Source organism: Lissotriton vulgaris, unplaced genomic scaffold (assembly GCF_964263255.1).
Source record: "Lissotriton vulgaris unplaced genomic scaffold, aLisVul1.2 SCAFFOLD_714, whole genome shotgun sequence".
NCBI lineage: Eukaryota > Metazoa > Chordata > Amphibia > Caudata > Salamandridae > Lissotriton > Lissotriton vulgaris.
The window spans coordinates 111,299-132,843 of NW_028248223.1; the positions used below are offsets into that span (position 1 = coordinate 111,299).

General features: G+C 33.5%; 17 non-coding genes across 17 annotated transcripts; 9 read left to right on the forward strand and 8 right to left on the reverse strand.

Moving 5' to 3' along the window:
- The first annotated feature begins 730 nt into the window (after positions 1-730).
- On the forward strand, positions 731-802 carry TRNAQ-UUG (transfer RNA glutamine (anticodon UUG)). Its single transcript has one exon. It is a non-coding gene; the product is annotated as a tRNA-Gln (tRNA).
- An 818-nt stretch (positions 803-1,620) lies between these two features.
- Positions 1,621-1,692, reverse strand: TRNAQ-CUG (transfer RNA glutamine (anticodon CUG)). The gene has a single exon. It is a non-coding gene; the product is annotated as a tRNA-Gln (tRNA).
- A 1,547-nt stretch (positions 1,693-3,239) lies between these two features.
- On the forward strand, positions 3,240-3,311 carry TRNAQ-UUG (transfer RNA glutamine (anticodon UUG)). Its single transcript has one exon. It is a non-coding gene; the product is annotated as a tRNA-Gln (tRNA).
- An 818-nt stretch (positions 3,312-4,129) lies between these two features.
- TRNAQ-CUG (transfer RNA glutamine (anticodon CUG)) lies at positions 4,130-4,201 on the reverse strand. Its single transcript has one exon. It is a non-coding gene; the product is annotated as a tRNA-Gln (tRNA).
- A 1,539-nt stretch (positions 4,202-5,740) lies between these two features.
- TRNAQ-UUG (transfer RNA glutamine (anticodon UUG)) lies at positions 5,741-5,812 on the forward strand. Its single transcript has one exon. It is a non-coding gene; the product is annotated as a tRNA-Gln (tRNA).
- Positions 5,813-6,630: 818 nt separating this feature from the next.
- On the reverse strand, positions 6,631-6,702 carry TRNAQ-CUG (transfer RNA glutamine (anticodon CUG)). Its single transcript has one exon. It is a non-coding gene; the product is annotated as a tRNA-Gln (tRNA).
- Positions 6,703-8,249: 1,547 nt separating this feature from the next.
- TRNAQ-UUG (transfer RNA glutamine (anticodon UUG)) lies at positions 8,250-8,321 on the forward strand. Its single transcript has one exon. It is a non-coding gene; the product is annotated as a tRNA-Gln (tRNA).
- An 818-nt stretch (positions 8,322-9,139) lies between these two features.
- Positions 9,140-9,211, reverse strand: TRNAQ-CUG (transfer RNA glutamine (anticodon CUG)). Its single transcript has one exon. It is a non-coding gene; the product is annotated as a tRNA-Gln (tRNA).
- A 1,547-nt stretch (positions 9,212-10,758) lies between these two features.
- Positions 10,759-10,830, forward strand: TRNAQ-UUG (transfer RNA glutamine (anticodon UUG)). The gene has a single exon. It is a non-coding gene; the product is annotated as a tRNA-Gln (tRNA).
- An 818-nt stretch (positions 10,831-11,648) lies between these two features.
- TRNAQ-CUG (transfer RNA glutamine (anticodon CUG)) lies at positions 11,649-11,720 on the reverse strand. Its single transcript has one exon. It is a non-coding gene; the product is annotated as a tRNA-Gln (tRNA).
- Positions 11,721-13,267: 1,547 nt separating this feature from the next.
- Positions 13,268-13,339, forward strand: TRNAQ-UUG (transfer RNA glutamine (anticodon UUG)). Its single transcript has one exon. It is a non-coding gene; the product is annotated as a tRNA-Gln (tRNA).
- An 818-nt stretch (positions 13,340-14,157) lies between these two features.
- TRNAQ-CUG (transfer RNA glutamine (anticodon CUG)) lies at positions 14,158-14,229 on the reverse strand. The gene has a single exon. It is a non-coding gene; the product is annotated as a tRNA-Gln (tRNA).
- Positions 14,230-15,776: 1,547 nt separating this feature from the next.
- On the forward strand, positions 15,777-15,848 carry TRNAQ-UUG (transfer RNA glutamine (anticodon UUG)). The gene has a single exon. It is a non-coding gene; the product is annotated as a tRNA-Gln (tRNA).
- An 818-nt stretch (positions 15,849-16,666) lies between these two features.
- TRNAQ-CUG (transfer RNA glutamine (anticodon CUG)) lies at positions 16,667-16,738 on the reverse strand. The gene has a single exon. It is a non-coding gene; the product is annotated as a tRNA-Gln (tRNA).
- Positions 16,739-18,277: 1,539 nt separating this feature from the next.
- TRNAQ-UUG (transfer RNA glutamine (anticodon UUG)) lies at positions 18,278-18,349 on the forward strand. Its single transcript has one exon. It is a non-coding gene; the product is annotated as a tRNA-Gln (tRNA).
- Positions 18,350-19,166: 817 nt separating this feature from the next.
- Positions 19,167-19,238, reverse strand: TRNAQ-CUG (transfer RNA glutamine (anticodon CUG)). Its single transcript has one exon. It is a non-coding gene; the product is annotated as a tRNA-Gln (tRNA).
- A 1,547-nt stretch (positions 19,239-20,785) lies between these two features.
- Positions 20,786-20,857, forward strand: TRNAQ-UUG (transfer RNA glutamine (anticodon UUG)). Its single transcript has one exon. It is a non-coding gene; the product is annotated as a tRNA-Gln (tRNA).
- Positions 20,858-21,545: the final 688 nt, after the last annotated feature.

Genomic DNA, 21,545 nt, shown 5'->3' on the forward strand with positions numbered 1-21,545 from the left:
AAGTCACTGATCTAATTTTCTTTTTTAAAATTATTCACAGATCGTATGATATGCTTTGTACAAATCAACTATGTTGTTAGATCAAAATTGATTAAAAAGTGACTATCTCAATTTCAGGACATATAGAAGAGGAAGGAGAAGGCGCTCATGTTTCAAATGCGGAGAGGCAACAACTGTTCATTATTTTCACCTCTATTAATTATATGTATTTTTATAATGTATATATTTATATTTTCCGATAAATATACATAGACATATAGCGATATATAGGGAGATACATACATATAAGTTGATACGTACAAGTTTATAAGTAAATGAGATGTTTTTCCAATTAATACTTCTAAGAACTGAATGGAAACAAAATCGTAAAGTTTAGATAAGTCCCACTGAGCTTTGTACTTAGATCCCTGTTTTCAGAGTCCAGATTGACAAGCATAACACTATCAACCCACCTGTACCAGGTTGAGCTTTCCGTTTTGACAGAAGAGATTGCATTCACAGGGAAATCTTAATTTTTATTGCAAAATCTTATCTCACATAAAAAGTACTGTTCAACAGAGTCATAGCGTTACTTGAGTCCTTTGTGCAACATACTTCCCTAACATAGTTCAATGGGCAAAAGTTGAACAGAATAGAAAAGTAATACAATTCTGTTTGTCTTTGACTGTAGAACATAAAAAATGTGAAATGTCCACATTGCTGCAGCAATTTGCTCCCCTGTCACATGGGAGGTTCCATGGTGTAATGGTTAGCACTTTGGACTTTGAATCCAAGGATCCGAGTTCAAATCTCGGTGGGACCACTTTCATGACTTATGACCAAACCTTTTTCTGTCAAGTGTATTCATAAATATCATAAATCTAACACGGGTAGAGTGAAACATTAATGTATTGATTGTATTTTAAAAGTCTATTTGATGTGAGCAAATTATAGAACTTTTAGAAAACATGGAAATTAAATGGCTCAAAATAATGAGACATTTTGTGAGCTGACTCTGTTTTCTCAAACTCATCACAAGGGGCTGATGCAAGATATTACTTGTTTAAATCTTACTGTTATTGATAAGGGGAACAAGGAACTTTTTTAATTGGAAAGCCTTCATTAAAAGAAAACTTGAGGAATCAAATTGTGTATTTTGGGGGCAGAAGAGATGAACTTTTAAATAACAATCTTGAAATTCAGACACACAGATATTTACACTCTGTTTTTCTAAAGTAAATCCATAACCATGAAGTAGAATCTTTTGAAAGACATGTCAGATGTATTAATCTGAATTCCTCTTTCAAAGAAATGCACAATTAAATGCACTGTGTAAGTCAAGAATGTTGTCAGATAAGAAATCAGCAAAATTAACTATCTTATTACTGATCATACAGATGAGAAAGAAAAAGAACCTCTTGCTCAAATTGTGGATGGGAAAGAACAGTTTTTAGTTTTCAGCTTCTGTACTTATGTTTATGATTAATTCATTTATTTATATTGTATTATCGCTATCTAGATGGATATAGCCATGTATACATACTTATACGTTGATAAGTTTCAGTATAAAGCTTTGACGTTATGTTTTTCCAAGTCCAATTTCTAAGAAATTAGTGAAATATTAAATCTCATAAATCAAGCAGGTCCCACCGAGATTGGAACTCGGATCGCTGGATTCAGAGTCCAGAGTGCTAACCATTACACCATGGAACCCCGCCATACATGAGGGCTTTTTCCATTGAGACAAAAGAGAGCGCATCAGTGCGGGGGCTTTTCTTACATTGATGAAAAGATATCTCAGTTGAATGCTCATAGTGTAAAGAGCGATAATGTGATTTGATTCTTTTCAGCTACATTCTCCATAACAGTGTTAAATGTGCAAACGTTTATCAGGACATGCAATTTACAAAATAATGATCATCTTTGACTGAAGAATATTAAAACATTCTACATTTCCAAACTACTACATCCATTTCTCTGTCTCTCACATGGGTGGCTCCAAAGAGCAATGGTTGGCACTTTGGACTTTGCATGCAAAGGTACCAGTCCAATTCTTTGAGGTACTTCTTTACTACTCTTGACCTTTTCCATTTCTGTCATCTTTGTTTATTGATAGCTCCAATCCAACACCAGCAGGTTGAAAGAGACAAATATTTACTCCTTTCAAAATGTCCAACAGCTTGAACAAGTTACAGAAATACGAACTTTATAATACTTTTACATCACATTCCTAGACAAAATAGTGTGACATTACAAAATCCTATCCTGTTTTTCTCAAATGCATTTCAGAGGGCTGATTCCCAGCATACCTTTTTGAAGATTTCCACACTATTGATAAGGCGAATATAGCACATTTTGAAAGAGATGTTTTCTTAAATGAAACCAAGAGAACCACAGTGACGGTATCATTCAGATAGTAGAAATGTTTTTTGTATATTAGTATGGAAGTTGTGAAATAAAACATTTCTCATGCTGATTTTCAACAGTCGATCTGCAATCATGAAATATAAGCTTTTGCTTGGAGGCCTCAAAGTCACTGATCTAATTTTCTTTTTTAAAATTATTCACAGATCGTATGATATGCTTTGTACAAATCAACTATGTTGTTAGATCAAAATTGATTAAAAAGTGACTATCTCAATTTCAGGACATATAGAAGAGGAAGGAGAAGGCGCTCATGTTTAAAATGCGGAGAGGCAACAACTGTTCATTATTTTCACCTCTATTAATTATATGTATTTTTATAATGTATATATTTATATTTTCCGATAAATATACATAGACATATAGCGATATATAGGGAGATACATACATATAAGTTGATACGTACAAGTTTATAAGTAAATGAGATGTTTTTCCAATTAATACTTCTAAGAACTGAATGGAAACAAAATCGTAAAGTTTAGATAAGTCCCACTGAGCTTTGTACTTAGATCCCTGTTTTCAGAGTCCAGATTGACAAGCATAACACTATCAACCCACCTGTACCAGGTTGAGCTTTCCGTTTTGACAGAAGAGATTGCATTCACAGGGAAATCCTAATTTTTATTGCAAAATCTTATCTCACATAAAAAGTACTGTTCAACAGAGTCATAGCGTTACTTGAGTCCTTTGTGCAACATACTTCCCTAACATAGTTCAATGGGCAAAAGTTGAACAGAATAGAAAAGTAATACAATTCTGTTTGTCTTTGACTGTAGAACATAAAAAATGTGAAATGTCCACATTGCTGCAGCAATTTGCTCCCCTGTCACATGGGAGGTTCCATGGTGTAATGGTTAGCACTTTGGACTTTGAATCCAAGGATCCGAGTTCAAATCTCGGTGGGACCACTTTCATGACTTATGACCAAATCTTTTTCTGTCAAGTGTATTCATAAATATCATAAATCTAACACGGGTAGAGTGAAACATTAATGTATTGATTGTATTTTAAAAGTCTATTTGATGTGAGCAAATTATAGAACTTTTAGAAAACATGGAAATTAAATGGCTCAAAATAATGAGACATTTTGTGAGCTGACTCTGTTTTCTCAAACTCATCACAAGGGGCTGATGCAAGATATTACTTGTTTAAATCTTACTGTTATTGATAAGGGGAACAAGGAACTTTTTTAATTGGAAAGCCTTCATTAAAAGAAAACTTGAGGAATCAAATTGTGTATTTTGGGGGCAGAAGAGATGAACTTTTAAATAACAATCTTGAAATTCAGACACACAGATATTTACACTCTGTTTTTCTAAAGTAAATCCATAACCATGAAGTAGAATCTTTTGAAAGACATGTCAGATGTATTAATCTGAATTCCTCTTTCAAAGAAATGCACAATTAAATGCACTGTGTAAGTCAAGAATGTTGTCAGATAAGAAATCAGCAAAATTAACTATCTTATTACTGATCATACAGATGAGAAAGAAAAAGAACCTCTTGCTCAAATTGTGGATGGGAAAGAACAGTTTTTAGTTTTCAGCTTCTGTACTTATGTTTATGATTAATTCATTTCTTTATATTGTATTATCGCTATCTAGATGGATATAGCCATGTATACATACTTATACGTTGATAAGTTTCAGTATAAAGCTTTGACGTTATGTTTTTCCAAGTCCAAATTCTAAGAAATTAGTGAAATATTAAATCTTATAATTCAAGCAGGTCCCACCGAGATTTGAACTCGGATCGCTGGATTCAGAGTCCAGAGTGCTAACCATTACACCATGGAACCCCACCATACATGAGGGCTTTTTCCATTGAGACAAAAGAGAGCGCATCAGTGCGGGGGCTTTTCTTACATTGATGAAAAGATATCTCAGTTGAATGCTCATAGTGTAAAGAGTGATAATGTGATTTGATTCTTTTCAGCTACATTCTCCATAACAGTGTTAAATGTGCAAACGTTTATCAGGACATGCAATTTACAAAATAATGATCATCTTTGACTGAAGAATATTAAAACATTCTACATTTCCAAACTACTACATCCATTTCTCTGTCTCTCACATGGGTGGCTCCAAAGAGCAATGGTTGGCACTTTGGACTTTGCATGCAAAGGTACCAGTCCAATTCTTTGAGGTACTTCTTTACTACTCTTGACCTTTTCCATTTCTGTCATCTTTGTTTATTGATAGCTCCAATCCAACACCAGCAGGTTGAAAGAGACAAATATTGACTCCTTTCAAAATGTCCAACAGCTTGACAGAAATACGAACTTTATAATACTTTTACATCACATTCCTAGACAAAATAGTGTGACATTACAAAATCCTATCCTGTTTTTCTCAAATGCATTTCAGAGGGCTGATTCCCAGCATAACTTTTTGAAGATTTCCACACTATTGATAAGGCGAATATAGCACATTTTGAAAGAGATGTTTTCTTAAATGAAACCAAGAGAACCACAGTGACGGTATCATTCAGATAGTAGAAATGTTTTTTGTATATTAGTATGGAAGTTGTGAAATAAAACATTTCTCATGCTGATTTTCAACAGTCGATCTGCAATCATGAAATATAAGCTTTTGCTTGGAGGCCTCAAAGGTACTGATCTAATTTTCTTTTTTAAAATTATTCACAGATCGTATGATATGCTTTGTACAAATCAACTATGTTGTTAGATCAAAATTGATTAAAAAGTGACTATCTCAATTTCAGGACATATAGAAGAGGAAGGAGAAGGCGCTCATGTTTCAAATGCGGAGAGGCAACAACTGTTCATTATTTTCACCTCTATTAATTATATGTATTTTTATAATGTATATATTTATATTTTCCGATAAATATACATAGAAATATAGCGATATATAGGGAGATACATACATATAAGTTGATACGTACAAGTTTATAAGTAAATGAGATGTTTTTCCAATTAATACTTCTAAGAACTGAATGGAAACAAAATTGTAAAGTTTAGATAAGTCCCACTGAGCTTTGTACTTAGATCCCTGTTTTCAGAGTGCAGATTGACAAGCATAACACCATCAACCCACCTGTACCAGGTTGAGCTTTCCGTTTTGACAGAAGAGATTGCATTCACAGGGAAATCTTAATTTTTATTGCAAAATCTTATCTCACATAAAAAGTACTGTTCAACAGAGTCATAGCGTTACTTGAGTCCTTTGTGCAACATACTTCCCTAACATAGTTCAATGGGCAAAAGTTGAACAGAATAGAAAAGTAATACAATTCTGTTTGTCTTTGACTGTAGAACATAAAAAATGTGAAATGTCCACATTGCTGCAGCAATTTGCTCCCCTGTCACATGGGAGGTTCCATGGTGTAATGGTTAGCACTTTGGACTTTGAATCCAAGGATCCGAGTTCAAATCTCGGTGGGACCACTTTCATGACTTATGACCAAATCTTTTTCTGTCAAGTGTATTCATAAATATCATAAATCTAACACGGGTAGAGTGAAACATTAATGTATTGATTGTATTTTAAAAGTCTATTTGATGTGAGCAAATTATAGAACTTTTAGAAAACATGGAAATTAAATGGCTCAAAATAATGAGACATTTTGTGAGCTGACTCTGTTTTCTCAAACTCATCACAAGGGGCTGATGCAAGATATTACTTGTTTAAATCTTACTGTTATTGATAAGGGGAACAAGGAACTTTTTTAATTGGAAAGCCTTCATTAAAAGAAAACTTGAGGAATCAAATTGTGTATTTTGGGGGCAGAAGAGATGAACTTTTAAATAACAATCTTGAAATTCAGACACACAGATATTTACACTCTGTTTTTCTAAAGTAAATCCATAACCATGAAGTAGAATCTTTTGAAAGACATGTCAGATGTATTAATCTGAATTCCTCTTTCAAAGAAATGCACAATTAAATGCACTGTGTAAGTCAAGAATGTTGTCAGATAAGAAATCAGCAAAATTAACTATCTTATTACTGATCATACAGATGAGAAAGAAAAAGAACCTCTTGCTCAAATTGTGGATGGGAAAGAACAGTTTTTAGTTTTCAGCTTCTGTACTTATGTTTATGATTAATTCATTTATTTATATTGTATTATCGCTATCTAGATGGATATAGCCATGTATACATACTTATACGTTGATAAGTTTCAGTATAAAGCTTTGACGTTATGTTTTTCCAAGTCCAATTTCTAAGAAATTAGTGAAATATTAAATCTCATAAATCAAGCAGGTCCCACCGAGATTGGAACTCGGATCGCTGGATTCAGAGTCCAGAGTGCTAACCATTACACCATGGAACCCCGCCATACATGAGGGCTTTTTCCATTGAGACAAAAGAGAGCGCATCAGTGCGGGGGCTTTTCTTACATTGATGAAAAGATATCTCAGTTGAATGCTCATAGTGTAAAGAGCGATAATGTGATTTGATTCTTTTCAGCTACATTCTCCATAACAGTGTTAAATGTGCAAACGTTTATCAGGACATGCAATTTACAAAATAATGATCATCTTTGACTGAAGAATATTAAAACATTCTACATTTCCAAACTACTACATCCATTTCTCTGTCTCTCACATGGGTGGCTCCAAAGAGCAATGGTTGGCACTTTGGACTTTGCATGCAAAGGTACCAGTCCAATTCTTTGAGGTACTTCTTTACTACTCTTGACCTTTTCCATTTCTGTCATCTTTGTTTATTGATAGCTCCAATCCAACACCAGCAGGTTGAAAGAGACAAATATTTACTCCTTTCAAAATGTCCAACAGCTTGAACAAGTTACAGAAATACGAACTTTATAATACTTTTACATCACATTCCTAGACAAAATAGTGTGACATTACAAAATCCTATCCTGTTTTTCTCAAATGCATTTCAGAGGGCTGATTCCCAGCATACCTTTTTGAAGATTTCCACACTATTGATAAGGCGAATATAGCACATTTTGAAAGAGATGTTTTCTTAAATGAAACCAAGAGAACCACAGTGACGGTATCATTCAGATAGTAGAAATGTTTTTTGTATATTAGTATGGAAGTTGTGAAATAAAACATTTCTCATGCTGATTTTCAACAGTCGATCTGCAATCATGAAATATAAGCTTTTGCTTGGAGGCCTCAAAGTCACTGATCTAATTTTCTTTTTTAAAATTATTCACAGATCGTATGATATGCTTTGTACAAATCAACTATGTTGTTAGATCAAAATTGATTAAAAAGTGACTATCTCAATTTCAGGACATATAGAAGAGGAAGGAGAAGGCGCTCATGTTTCAAATGCGGAGAGGCAACAACTGTTCATTATTTTCACCTCTATTAATTATATGTATTTTTATAATGTATATATTTATATTTTCCGATAAATATACATAGACATATAGCGATATATAGGGAGATACATACATATAAGTTGATACGTACAAGTTTATAAGTAAATGAGATGTTTTTCCAATTAATACTTCTAAGAACTGAATGGAAACAAAATCGTAAAGTTTAGATAAGTCCCACTGAGCTTTGTACTTAGATCCCTGTTTTCAGAGTCCAGATTGACAAGCATAACACTATCAACCCACCTGTACCAGGTTGAGCTTTCCGTTTTGACAGAAGAGATTGCATTCACAGGGAAATCTTAATTTTTATTGCAAAATCTTATCTCACATAAAAAGTACTGTTCAACAGAGTCATAGCGTTACTTGAGTCCTTTGTGCAACATACTTCCCTAACATAGTTCAATGGGCAAAAGTTGAACAGAATAGAAAAGTAATACAATTCTGTTTGTCTTTGACTGTAGAACATAAAAAATGTGAAATGTCCACATTGCTGCAGCAATTTGCTCCCCTGTCACATGGGAGGTTCCATGGTGTAATGGTTAGCACTTTGGACTTTGAATCCAAGGATCCGAGTTCAAATCTCGGTGGGACCACTTTCATGACTTATGACCAAACCTTTTTCTGGCAAGTGTATTCATAAATATCATAAATCTAACACGGGTAGAGTGAAACATTAATGTATTGATTGTATTTTAAAAGTCTATTTGATGTGAGCAAATTATAGAACTTTTAGAAAACATGGAAATTAAATGGCTCAAAATAATGAGACATTTTGTGAGCTGACTCTGTTTTCTCAAACTCATCACAAGGGGCTGATGCAAGATATTACTTGTTTAAATCTTACTGTTATTGATAAGGGGAACAAGGAACTTTTTTAATTGGAAAGCCTTCATTAAAAGAAAACTTGAGGAATCAAATTGTGTATTTTGGGGGCAGAAGAGATGAACTTTTAAATAACAATCTTGAAATTCAGACACACAGATATTTACACTCTGTTTTTCTAAAGTAAATCCATAACCATGAAGTAGAATCTTTTGAAAGACATGTCAGATGTATTAATCTGAATTCCTCTTTCAAAGAAATGCACAATTAAATGCACTGTGTAAGTCAAGAATGTTGTCAGATAAGAAATCAGCAAAATTAACTATCTTATTACTGATCATACAGATGAGAAAGAAAAAGAACCTCTTGCTCAAATTGTGGATGGGAAAGAACAGTTTTTAGTTTTCAGCTTCTGTACTTATGTTTATGATTAATTCATTTATTTATATTGTATTATCGCTATCTAGATGGATATAGCCATGTATACATACTTATACGTTGATAAGTTTCAGTATAAAGCTTTGACGTTATGTTTTTCCAAGTCCAATTTCTAAGAAATTAGTGAAATATTAAATCTCATAAATCAAGCAGGTCCCACCGAGATTGGAACTCGGATCGCTGGATTCAGAGTCCAGAGTGCTAACCATTACACCATGGAACCCCGCCATACATGAGGGCTTTTTCCATTGAGACAAAAGAGAGCGCATCAGTGCGGGGGCTTTTCTTACATTGATGAAAAGATATCTCAGTTGAATGCTCATAGTGTAAAGAGCGATAATGTGATTTGATTCTTTTCAGCTACATTCTCCATAACAGTGTTAAATGTGCAAACGTTTATCAGGACATGCAATTTACAAAATAATGATCATCTTTGACTGAAGAATATTAAAACATTCTACATTTCCAAACTACTACATCCATTTCTCTGTCTCTCACATGGGTGGCTCCAAAGAGCAATGGTTGGCACTTTGGACTTTGCATGCAAAGGTACCAGTCCAATTCTTTGAGGTACTTCTTTACTACTCTTGACCTTTTCCATTTCTGTCATCTTTGTTTATTGATAGCTCCAATCCAACACCAGCAGGTTGAAAGAGACAAATATTTACTCCTTTCAAAATGTCCAACAGCTTGAACAAGTTACAGAAATACGAACTTTATAATACTTTTACATCACATTCCTAGACAAAATAGTGTGACATTACAAAATCCTATCCTGTTTTTCTCAAATGCATTTCAGAGGGCTGATTCCCAGCATACCTTTTTGAAGATTTCCACACTATTGATAAGGCGAATATAGCACATTTTGAAAGAGATGTTTTCTTAAATGAAACCAAGAGAACCACAGTGACGGTATCATTCAGATAGTAGAAATGTTTTTTGTATATTAGTATGGAAGTTGTGAAATAAAACATTTCTCATGCTGATTTTCAACAGTCGATCTGCAATCATGAAATATAAGCTTTTGCTTGGAGGCCTCAAAGTCACTGATCTAATTTTCTTTTTTAAAATTATTCACAGATCGTATGATATGCTTTGTACAAATCAACTATGTTGTTAGATCAAAATTGATTAAAAAGTGACTATCTCAATTTCAGGACATATAGAAGAGGAAGGAGAAGGCGCTCATGTTTCAAATGCGGAGAGGCAACAACTGTTCATTATTTTCACCTCTATTAATTATATGTATTTTTATAATGTATATATTTATATTTTCCGATAAATATACATAGACATATAGCGATATATAGGGAGATACATACATATAAGTTGATACGTACAAGTTTATAAGTAAATGAGATGTTTTTCCAATTAATACTTCTAAGAACTGAATGGAAACAAAATCGTAAAGTTTAGATAAGTCCCACTGAGCTTTGTACTTAGATCCCTGTTTTCAGAGTCCAGATTGACAAGCATAACACTATCAACCCACCTGTACCAGGTTGAGCTTTCCGTTTTGACAGAAGAGATTGCATTCACAGGGAAATCCTAATTTTTATTGCAAAATCTTATCTCACATAAAAAGTACTGTTCAACAGAGTCATGGCGTTACTTGAGTCCTTTGTGCAACATACTTCCCTAACATAGTTCAATGGGCAAAAGTTGAACAGAATAGAAAAGTAATACAATTCTGTTTGTCTTTGACTGTAGAACATAAAAAATGTGAAATGTCCACATTGCTGCAGCAATTTGCTCCCCTGTCACATGGGAGGTTCCATGGTGTAATGGTTAGCACTTTGGACTTTGAATCCAAGGATCCGAGTTCAAATCTCGGTGGGACCACTTTCATGACTTATGACCAAATCTTTTTCTGTCAAGTGTATTCATAAATATCATAAATCTAACACGGGTAGAGTGAAACATTAATGTATTGATTGTATTTTAAAAGTCTATTTGATGTGAGCAAATTATAGAACTTTTAGAAAACATGGAAATTAAATGGCTCAAAATAATGAGACATTTTGTGAGCTGACTCTGTTTTCTCAAACTCATCACAAGGGGCTGATGCAAGATATTACTTGTTTAAATCTTACTGTTATTGATAAGGGGAACAAGGAACTTTTTTAATTGGAAAGCCTTCATTAAAAGAAAACTTGAGGAATCAAATTGTGTATTTTGGGGGCAGAAGAGATGAACTTTTAAATAACAATCTTGAAATTCAGACACACAGATATTTACACTCTGTTTTTCTAAAGTAAATCCATAACCATGAAGTAGAATCTTTTGAAAGACATGTCAGATGTATTAATCTGAATTCCTCTTTCAAAGAAATGCACAATTAAATGCACTGTGTAAGTCAAGAATGTTGTCAGATAAGAAATCAGCAAAATTAACTATCTTATTACTGATCATACAGATGAGAAAGAAAAAGAACCTCTTGCTCAAATTGTGGATGGGAAAGAACAGTTTTTAGTTTTCAGCTTCTGTACTTATGTTTATGATTAATTCATTTCTTTATATTGTATTATCGCTATCTAGATGGATATAGCCATGTATACATACTTATACGTTGATAAGTTTCAGTATAAAGCTTTGACGTTATTTTTTTCCAAGTCCAAATTCTAAGAAATTAGTGAAATATTAAATCTTATAATTCAAGCAGGTCCCACCGAGATTTGAACTCGGATCGCTGGATTCAGAGTCCAGAGTGCTAACCATTACACCATGGAACCCCACCATACATGAGGGCTTTTTCCATTGAGACAAAAGAGAGCGCATCAGTGCGGGGGCTTTTCTTACATTGATGAAAAGATATCTCAGTTGAATGCTCATAGTGTAAAGAGTGATAATGTGATTTGATTCTTTTCAGCTACATTCTCCATAACAGTGTTAAATGTGCAAACGTTTATCAGGACATGCAATTTACAAAATAATGATCATCTTTGACTGAAGAATATTAAAACATTCTACATTTCCAAACTACTACATCCATTTCTCTGTCTCTCACATGGGTGGCTCCAAAGAGCAATGGTTGGCACTTTGGACTTTGCATGCAAAGGTACCAGTCCAATTCTTTGAGGTACTTCTTTACTACTCTTGACCTTTTCCATTTCTGTCATCTTTGTTTATTGATAGCTCCAATCCAACACCAGCAGGTTGAAAGAGACAAATATTTACTCCTTTCAAAATGTCCAACAGCTTGAACAAGTTACAGAAATACGAACTTTATAATACTTTTACATCACATTCCTAGACAAAATAGTGTGACATTACAAAATCCTATCCTGTTTTTCTCAAATGCATTTCAGAGGGCTGATTCCCAGCATACCTTTTTGAAGATTTCCACACTATTGATAAGGCGAATATAGCACATTTTGAAAGAGATGTTTTCTTAAATGAAACCAAGAGAACCACAGTGACGGTATCATTCAGATAGTAGAAATGTTTTTTGTATATTAGTATGGAAGTTGTGAAATAAAACATTTCTCATGCTGATTTTCAACAGTCGATCTGCAATCATGAAATATAAGCTTTTGCTTGGAGGCCTCAAAGTCACTGATCTAATTTTCTTTTTTAAAATTATTCACAGATCGTATGATATGCTTTGTACAAATCAACTATGTTGTTAGATCAAAATTGATTAAAAAGTGACTATCTCAATTTCAGGACATATAGAAGAGGAAGGAGAAGGCGTTAATGTTTAAAATGCGGAGAGGCAACAACTGTTCATTATTTTCACCTCTATTAATTATATGTATTTTTATAATGTATATATTTATATTTTCCGATAAATATACATAGACATATAGCGATAAATAGGGAGATACATACATATAAGTTGATACGTACAAGTTTATAAGTAAATGAGATGTTTTTCCAATTAATACTTCTAAGAACTGAATGGAAACAAAATCGTAAAGTTTAGATAAGTCCCACTGAGCTTTGTACTTAGATCCCTGTTTTCAGAGTCCAGATTGACAAGCATAACACTATCAACCCACCTGTACCAGGTTGAGCTTTCCGTTTTGACAGAAGAGATTGCATTCACAGGGAAATCCTAATTTTTATTGCAAAATCTTATCTCACATAAAAAGTACTGTTCAACAGAGTCATGGCGTTACTTGAGTCCTTTGTGCAACATACTTCCCTAACATAGTTCAATGGGCAAAAGTTGAACAGAATAGAAAAGTAATACAATTCTGTTTGTCTTTGACTGTAGAACATAAAAAATGTGAAATGTCCACATTGCTGCAGCAATTTGCTCCCCTGTCACATGGGAGGTTCCATGGTGTAATGGTTAGCACTTTGGACTTTGAATCCAAGGATCCGAGTTCAAATCTCGGTGGGACCACTTTCATGACTTATGACCAAATCTTTTTCTGTCAAGTGTATTCATAAATATCATAAATCTAACACGGGTAGAGTGAAACATTAATGTATTGATTGTATTTTAAAAGTCTATTTGATGTGAGCAAATTATAGAACTTTTAGAAAACATGGAAATTAAATGGCTCAAAATAATGAGACATTTTGTGAGCTGACTCTGTTTTCTCAAACTCATCACAAGGGGCTGATGCAAGATATTACTTGTTTAAATCTTACTGTTATTGATAAGGGGAACAAGGAACTTTTTTAATTGGAAAGCCTTCATTAAAAGAAAACTTGAGGAATCAAATTGTGTATTTTGGGGGCAGAAGAGATGAACTTTTAAATAACAATCTTGAAATTCAGACACACAGATATTTACACTCTGTTTTTCTAAAGTAAATCCATAACCATGAAGTAGAATCTTTTGAAAGACATGTCAGATGTATTAATCTGAATTCCTCTTTCAAAGAAATGCACAATTAAATGCACTGTGTAAGTCAAGAATGTTGTCAGATAAGAAATCAGCAAAATTAACTATCTTATTACTGATCATACAGATGAGAAAGAAAAAGAACCTCTTGCTCAAATTGTGGATGGGAAAGAACAGTTTTTAGTTTTCAGCTTCTGTACTTATGTTTATGATTAATTCATTTCTTTATATTGTATTATCGCTATCTAGATGGATATAGCCATGTATACATACTTATACGTTGATAAGTTTCAGTATAAAGCTTTGACGTTATTTTTTTCCAAGTCCAAATTCTAAGAAATTAGTGAAATATTAAATCTTATAATTCAAGCAGGTCCCACCGAGATTTGAACTCGGATCGCTGGATTCAGAGTCCAGAGTGCTAACCATTACACCATGGAACCCCACCATACATGAGGGCTTTTTCCATTGAGACAAAAGAGAGCGCATCAGTGCGGGGGCTTTTCTTACATTGATGAAAAGATATCTCAGTTGAATGCTCATAGTGTAAAGAGTGATAATGTGATTTGATTCTTTTCAGCTACATTCTCCATAACAGTGTTAAATGTGCAAACGTTTATCAGGACATGCAATTTACAAAATAATGATCATCTTTGACTGAAGAATATTAAAACATTCTACATTTCCAAACTACTACATCCATTTCTCTGTCTCTCACATGGGTGGCTCCAAAGAGCAATGGTTGGCACTTTGGACTTTGCATGCAAAGGTACCAGTCCAATTCTTTGAGGTACTTCTTTACTACTCTTGACCTTTTCCATTTCTGTCATCTTTGTTTATTGATAGCTCCAATCCAACACCAGCAGGTTGAAAGAGACAAATATTTACTCCTTTCAAAATGTCCAACAGCTTGAACAAGTTACAGAAATACGAACTTTATAATAATTTTACATCACATTCCTAGACAAAATAGTGTGACATTACAAAATCCTATCCTGTTTTTCTCAAATGCATTTCAGAGGGCTGATTCCCAGCATACCTTTTTGAAGATTTCCACACTATTGATAAGGCGAATATAGCACATTTTGAAAGAGATGTTTTCTTAAATGAAACCAAGAGAACCACAGTGACGGTATCATTCAGATAGTAGAAATGTTTTTTGTATATTAGTATGGAAGTTGTGAAATAAAACATTTCTCATGCTGATTTTCAACAGTCGATCTGCAATCATGAAATATAAGCTTTTGCTTGGAGGCCTCAAAGTCACTGATCTAATTTTCTTTTTTAAAATTATTCACAGATCGTATGATATGCTTTGTACAAATCAACTATGTTGTTAGATCAAAATTGATTAAAAAGTGACTATCTCAATTTCAGGACATATAGAAGAGGAAGGAGAAGGCGTTAATGTTTCAAATGCGGAGAGGCAACAACTGTTCATTATTTTCACCTCTATTAATTATATGTATTTTTATAATGTATATATTTATATTTTCCGATAAATATACATAGACATATAGCGATATATAGGGAGATACATACATATAAGTTGATACGTACAAGTTTATAAGTAAATGAGATGTTTTTCCAATTAATACTTCTAAGAACTGAATGGAAACAAAATCGTAAAGTTTAGATAAGTCCCACTGAGCTTTGTACTTAGATCCCTGTTTTCAGAGTCCAGATTGACAAGCATAACACTATCAACCCACCTGTACCAGGTTGAGCTTTCCGTTTTGACAGAAGAGATTGCATTCACAGGGAAATCCTAATTTTTATTGCAAAATCTTATCTCACATAAAAAGTACTGTTCAACAGAGTCATAGCGTTACTTGAGTCCTTTGTGCAACATACTTCCCTAACATAGTTCAATGGGCAAAAGTTGAACAGAATAGAAAAGTAATACAATTCTGTTTGTCTTTGACTGTAGAACATAAAAAATGTGAAATGTCCACATTGCTGCAGCAATTTGCTCCCCTGTCACATGGGAGGTTCCATGGTGTAATGGTTAGCACTTTGGACTTTGAATCCAAGGATCCGAGTTCAAATCTCGGTGGGACCACTTTCATGACTTATGACCAAATCTTTTTCTGTCAAGTGTATTCATAAATATCATAAATCTAACACGGGTAGAGTGAAACATTAATGTATTGATTGTATTTTAAAAGTCTATTTGATGTGAGCAAATTATAGAACTTTTAGAAAACATGGAAATTAAATGGCTCAAAATAATGAGACATTTTGTGAGCTGACTCTGTTTTCTCAAACTCATCACAAGGGGCTGATGCAAGATATTACTTGTTTAAATCTTACTGTTATTGATAAGGGGAACAAGGAACTTTTTTAATTGGAAAGCCTTCATTAAAAGAAAACTTGAGGAATCAAATTGTGTATTTTGGGGGCAGAAGAGATGAACTTTTAAATAACAATCTTGAAATTCAGACACACAGATATTTACACTCTGTTTTTCTAAAGTAAATCCATAACCATGAAGTAGAATCTTTTGAAAGACATGTCAGATGTATTAATCTGAATTCCTCTTTCAAAGAAATGCACAATTAAATGCACTGTGTAAGTCAAGAATGTTGTCAGATAAGAAATCAGCAAAATTAACTATCTTATTACTGATCATACAGATGAGAAAGAAAAAGAACCTCTTGCTCAAATTGTGGATGGGAAAGAACAGTTTTTAGTTTTCAGCTTCTGTACTTATGTTTATGATTAATTCATTTCTTTATATTGTATTATCGCTATCTAGATGGATATAGCCATGTATACATACTTATACGTTGATAAGTTTCAGTATAAAGCTTTGACGTTATGTTTTTCCAAGTCCAAATTCTAAGAAATTAGTGAAATATTAAATCTTATAATTCAAGCAGGTCCCACCGAGATTTGAACTCGGATCGCTGGATTCAGAGTCCAGAGTGCTAACCATTACACCATGGAACCCCACCATACATGAGGGATTTTTCCATTGAGACAAAAGAGAACGCATCAGTGCGGGGGCTTTTCTTACATTGATGAAAAGATATCTCAGTTGAATGCTCATAGTGTAAAGAGTGATAATGTGATTTGATTCTTTTCAGCTACATTCTCCATAACAGTGTTAAATGTGCAAACGTTTATCAGGACATGCAATTTACAAAATAATGATCATCTTTGACTGAAGAATATTAAAACATTCTACATTTCCAAACTACTACATCCATTTCTCTGTCTCTCACATGGGTGGCTCCAAAGAGCAATGGTTGGCACTTTGGACTTTGCATGCAAAGGTACCAGTCCAATTCTTTGAGGTACTTCTTTACTACTCTTGACCTTTTCCATTTCTGTCATCTTTGTTTATTGATAGCTCCAATCCAACACCAGCAGGTTGAAAGAGACAAATATTGACTCCTTTCAAAATGTCCAACAGCTTGACAGAAATACGAACTTTATAATACTTTTACATCACATTCCTAGACAAAATAGTGTGACATTACAAAATCCTATCCTGTTTTTCTCAAATGCATTTCAGAGGGCTGATTCCCAGCATACCTTTTTGAAGATTTCCACACTATTGATAAGGCGAATATAGCACATTTTGAAAGAGATGTTTTCTTAAATGAAACCAAGAGAACCACAGTGACGGTATCATTCAGATAGTAGAAATGTTTTTTGTATATTAGTATGGAAGTTGTGAAATAAAACATTTCTCATGCTGATTTTCAACAGTCGATCTGCAATCATGAAATATAAGCTTTTGCTTGGAGGCCTCAAAGGTACTGATCTAATTTTCTTTTTTAAAATTATTCACAGATCGTATGATATGCTTTGTACAAATCAACTATGTTGTTAGATCAAAATTGATTAAAAAGTGACTATCTCAATTTCAGGACATATAGAAGAGGAAGGAGAAGGCGCTCATGTTTCAAATGCGGAGAGGCAACAACTGTTCATTATTTTCACCTCTATTAATTATATGTATTTTTATAATGTATATATTTATATTTTCCGATAAATATACATAGAAATATAGCGATATATAGGGAGATACATACATATAAGTTGATACGTACAAGTTTATAAGTAAATGAGATGTTTTTCCAATTAATACTTCTAAGAACTGAATGGAAACAAAATTGTAAAGTTTAGATAAGTCCCACTGAGCTTTGTACTTAGATCCCTGTTTTCAGAGTGCAGATTGACAAGCATAACACCATCAACCCACCTGTACCAGGTTGAGCTTTCCGTTTTGACAGAAGAGATTGCATTCACAGGGAAATCTTAATTTTTATTGCAAAATCTTATCTCACATAAAAAGTACTGTTCAACAGAGTCATAGCGTTACTTGAGTCCTTTGTGCAACATACTTCCCTAACATAGTTCAATGGGCAAAAGTTGAACAGAATAGAAAAGTAATACAATTCTGTTTGTCTTTGACTGTAGAACATAAAAAATGTGAAATGTCCACATTGCTGCAGCAATTTGCTCCCCTGTCACATGGGAGGTTCCATGGTGTAATGGTTAGCACTTTGGACTTTGAATCCAAGGATCCGAGTTCAAATCTCGGTGGGACCACTTTCATGACTTATGACCAAATCTTTTTCTGTCAAGTGTATTCATAAATATCATAAATCTAACACGGGTAGAGTGAAACATTAATGTATTGATTGTATTTTAAAAGTCTATTTGATGTGAGCAAATTATAGAACTTTTAGAAAACATGGAAATTAAATGGCTCAAAATAATGAGACATTTTGTGAGCTGACTCTGTTTTCTCAAACTCATCACAAGGGGCTGATGCAAGATATTACTTGTTTAAATCTTACTGTTATTGATAAGGGGAACAAGGAACTTTTTTAATTGGAAAGCCTTCATTAAAAGAAAACTTGATGAATCAAATTGTGTATTTTGGGGGCAGAAGAGATGAACTTTTAAATAACAATCTTGAAATTCAGACACACAGATATTTACACTCTGTTTTTCTAAAGTAAATCCATAACCATGAAGTAGAATCTTTTGAAAGACATGTCAGATGTATTAATCTGAATTCCTCTTTCAAAGAAATGCACAATTAAATGCACTGTGTAAGTCAAGAATGTTGTCAGATAAGAAATCAGCAAAATTAACTATCTTATTACTGATCATACAGATGAGAAAGAAAAAGAACCTCTTGCTCAAATTGTGGATGGGAAAGAACAGTTTTTAGTTTTCAGCTTCTGTACTTATGTTTATGATTAATTCATTTCTTTATTTGTATTATCGCTATCTAGATGGATATAGCCATGTATACATACTTATACGTTGATAAGTTTCAGTATAAAGCTTTGACGTTATGTTTTTCCAAGTCCAAATTCTAAGAAATTAGTGAAATATTAAATCTCATAATTCAAGCAGGTCCCACCGAGATTTGAACTCGGATCGCTGGATTCAGAGTCCAGAGTGCTAACCATTACACCATGGAACCCCACCATACATGAGGGCTTTTTCCATTGAGACAAAAGAGAGCGCATCAGTGCGGGGGCTTTTCTTACATTGATGAAAAGATATCTCAGTTGAATGCTCATAGTGTAAAGAGCGATAATGTGATTTGATTCTTTTCAGCTACATTCTCCATAACAGTGTTAAATGTGCAAACGTTTATCAGGACATGCAATTTACAAAATAATGATCATCTTTGACTGAAGAATATTAAAACATTCTACATTTCCAAACTACTACATCCATTTCTCTGTCTCTCACATGGGTGGCTCCAAAGAGCAATGGTTGGCACTTTGGACTTTGCATGCAAAGGTACCAGTCCAATTCTTTGAGGTACTTCTTTACTACTCTTGACCTTTTCCATTTCTGTCATCTTTGTTTATTGATAGCTCCAATCCAACACCAGCAGGTTGAAAGAGACAAATATTGACTCCTTTCAAAATGTCCAACAGCTTGAACAAGTTACAGAAATACGAACTTTATAATACTTTTACATCACATTCCTAGACAAAATAGTGTGACATTACAAAATCCTATCCTGTTTTTCTCAAATGCATTTCAGAGGGCTGATTCCCAGCATACCTTTTTGAAGATTTCCACACTATTGATAAGGCGAATATAGCACATTTTGAAAGAGATGTTTTCTTAAATGAAAACAAGAGAACCACAGTGACGGTATCATTCAGATAGTAGAAATGTTTTTTGTATATTAGTATGGAAGTTGTGAAATAAAACATTTCTCATGCTGATTTTCAACAGTCGATCTGCAATCATGAAATATAAGCTTTTGCTTGGAGGCCTCAAAGGTACTGATCTAATTTTCTTTTTTAAAATTATTCACAGATCGTATGATATGCTTTGTACAAATCAACTATGTTGTTAGATCAAAATTGATTAAAAAGTGACTATCTCAATTTCAGGACATATAGAAGAGGAAGGAGAAGGCGCTCATGTTTCAAATGCGGAGAGGCAACAACTGTTCATTATTTTCACCTCTATTAATTATATGTATTTTTATAATGTATATATTTATATTTTCCGATAAATATACATAGACATATAGCGATATATAGGGAGATACATACATATAAGTTGATACGTACAAGTTTATAAGTAAATGAGATGTTTTTCCAATTAATACTTCTAAGAACTGAATGGAAACAAAATCGTAAAGTTTAGATAAGTCCCACTGAGCTTTGTACTTAGATCCCTGTTTTCAGAGTCCAGATTGACAAGCATAACACTATCAACCCACCTGTACCAGGTTGAGCTTTCCGTTTTGACAGAAGAGATTGCATTCACAGGGAAATCTTAATTTTTATTGCAAAATCTTATCTCACATAAAAAGTACTGTTCAACAGAGTCATAGCGTTACTTGAGTCCTTTGTGCAACATACTTCCCTAACATAGTTCAATGGGCAAAAGTTGAACAGAATAGAAAAGTAATACAATTCTGTTTGTCTTTGACTGTAGAACATAAAAAATGTGAAATGTCCACATTGCTGCAGCAATTTGCTCCCCTGTCACATGGGAGGTTCCATGGTGTAATGGTTAGCACTTTGGACTTTGAATCCAAGGATCCGAGTTCAAATCTCGGTGGGACCACTTTCATGACTTATGACCAAACCTTTTTCTGTCAAGTGTATTCATAAATATCATAAATCTAACACGGGTAGAGTGAAACATTAATGTATTGATTGTATTTTAAAAGTCTATTTGATGTGAGCAAATTATAGAACTTTTAGAAAACATGGAAATTAAATGGCTCAAAATAATGAGACATTTTGTGAGCTGACTCTGTTTTCTCAAACTCATCACAAGGGGCTGATGCAAGATATTACTTGTTTAAATCTTACTGTTATTGATAAGGGGAACAAGGAACTTTTTTAATTGGAAAGCCTTCATTAAAAGAAAACTTGAGGAATCAAATTGTGTATTTTGGGGGCAGAAGAGATGAACTTTTAAATAACAATCTTGAAATTCAGACACACAGATATTTACACTCTGTTTTTCTAAAGTAAATCCATAACCATGAAGTAGAATCTTTTGAAAGACATGTCAGATGTATTAATCTGAATTCCTCTTTCAAAGAAATGCACAATTAAATGCACTGTGTAAGTCAAGAATGTTGTCAGATAAGAAATCAGCAAAATTAACTATCTTATTACTGATCATACAGATGAGAAAGAAAAAGAACCTCTTGCTCAAATTGTGGATGGGAAAGAACAGTTTTTAGTTTTCAGCTTCTGTACTTATGTTTATGATTAATTCATTTATTTATATTGTATTATCG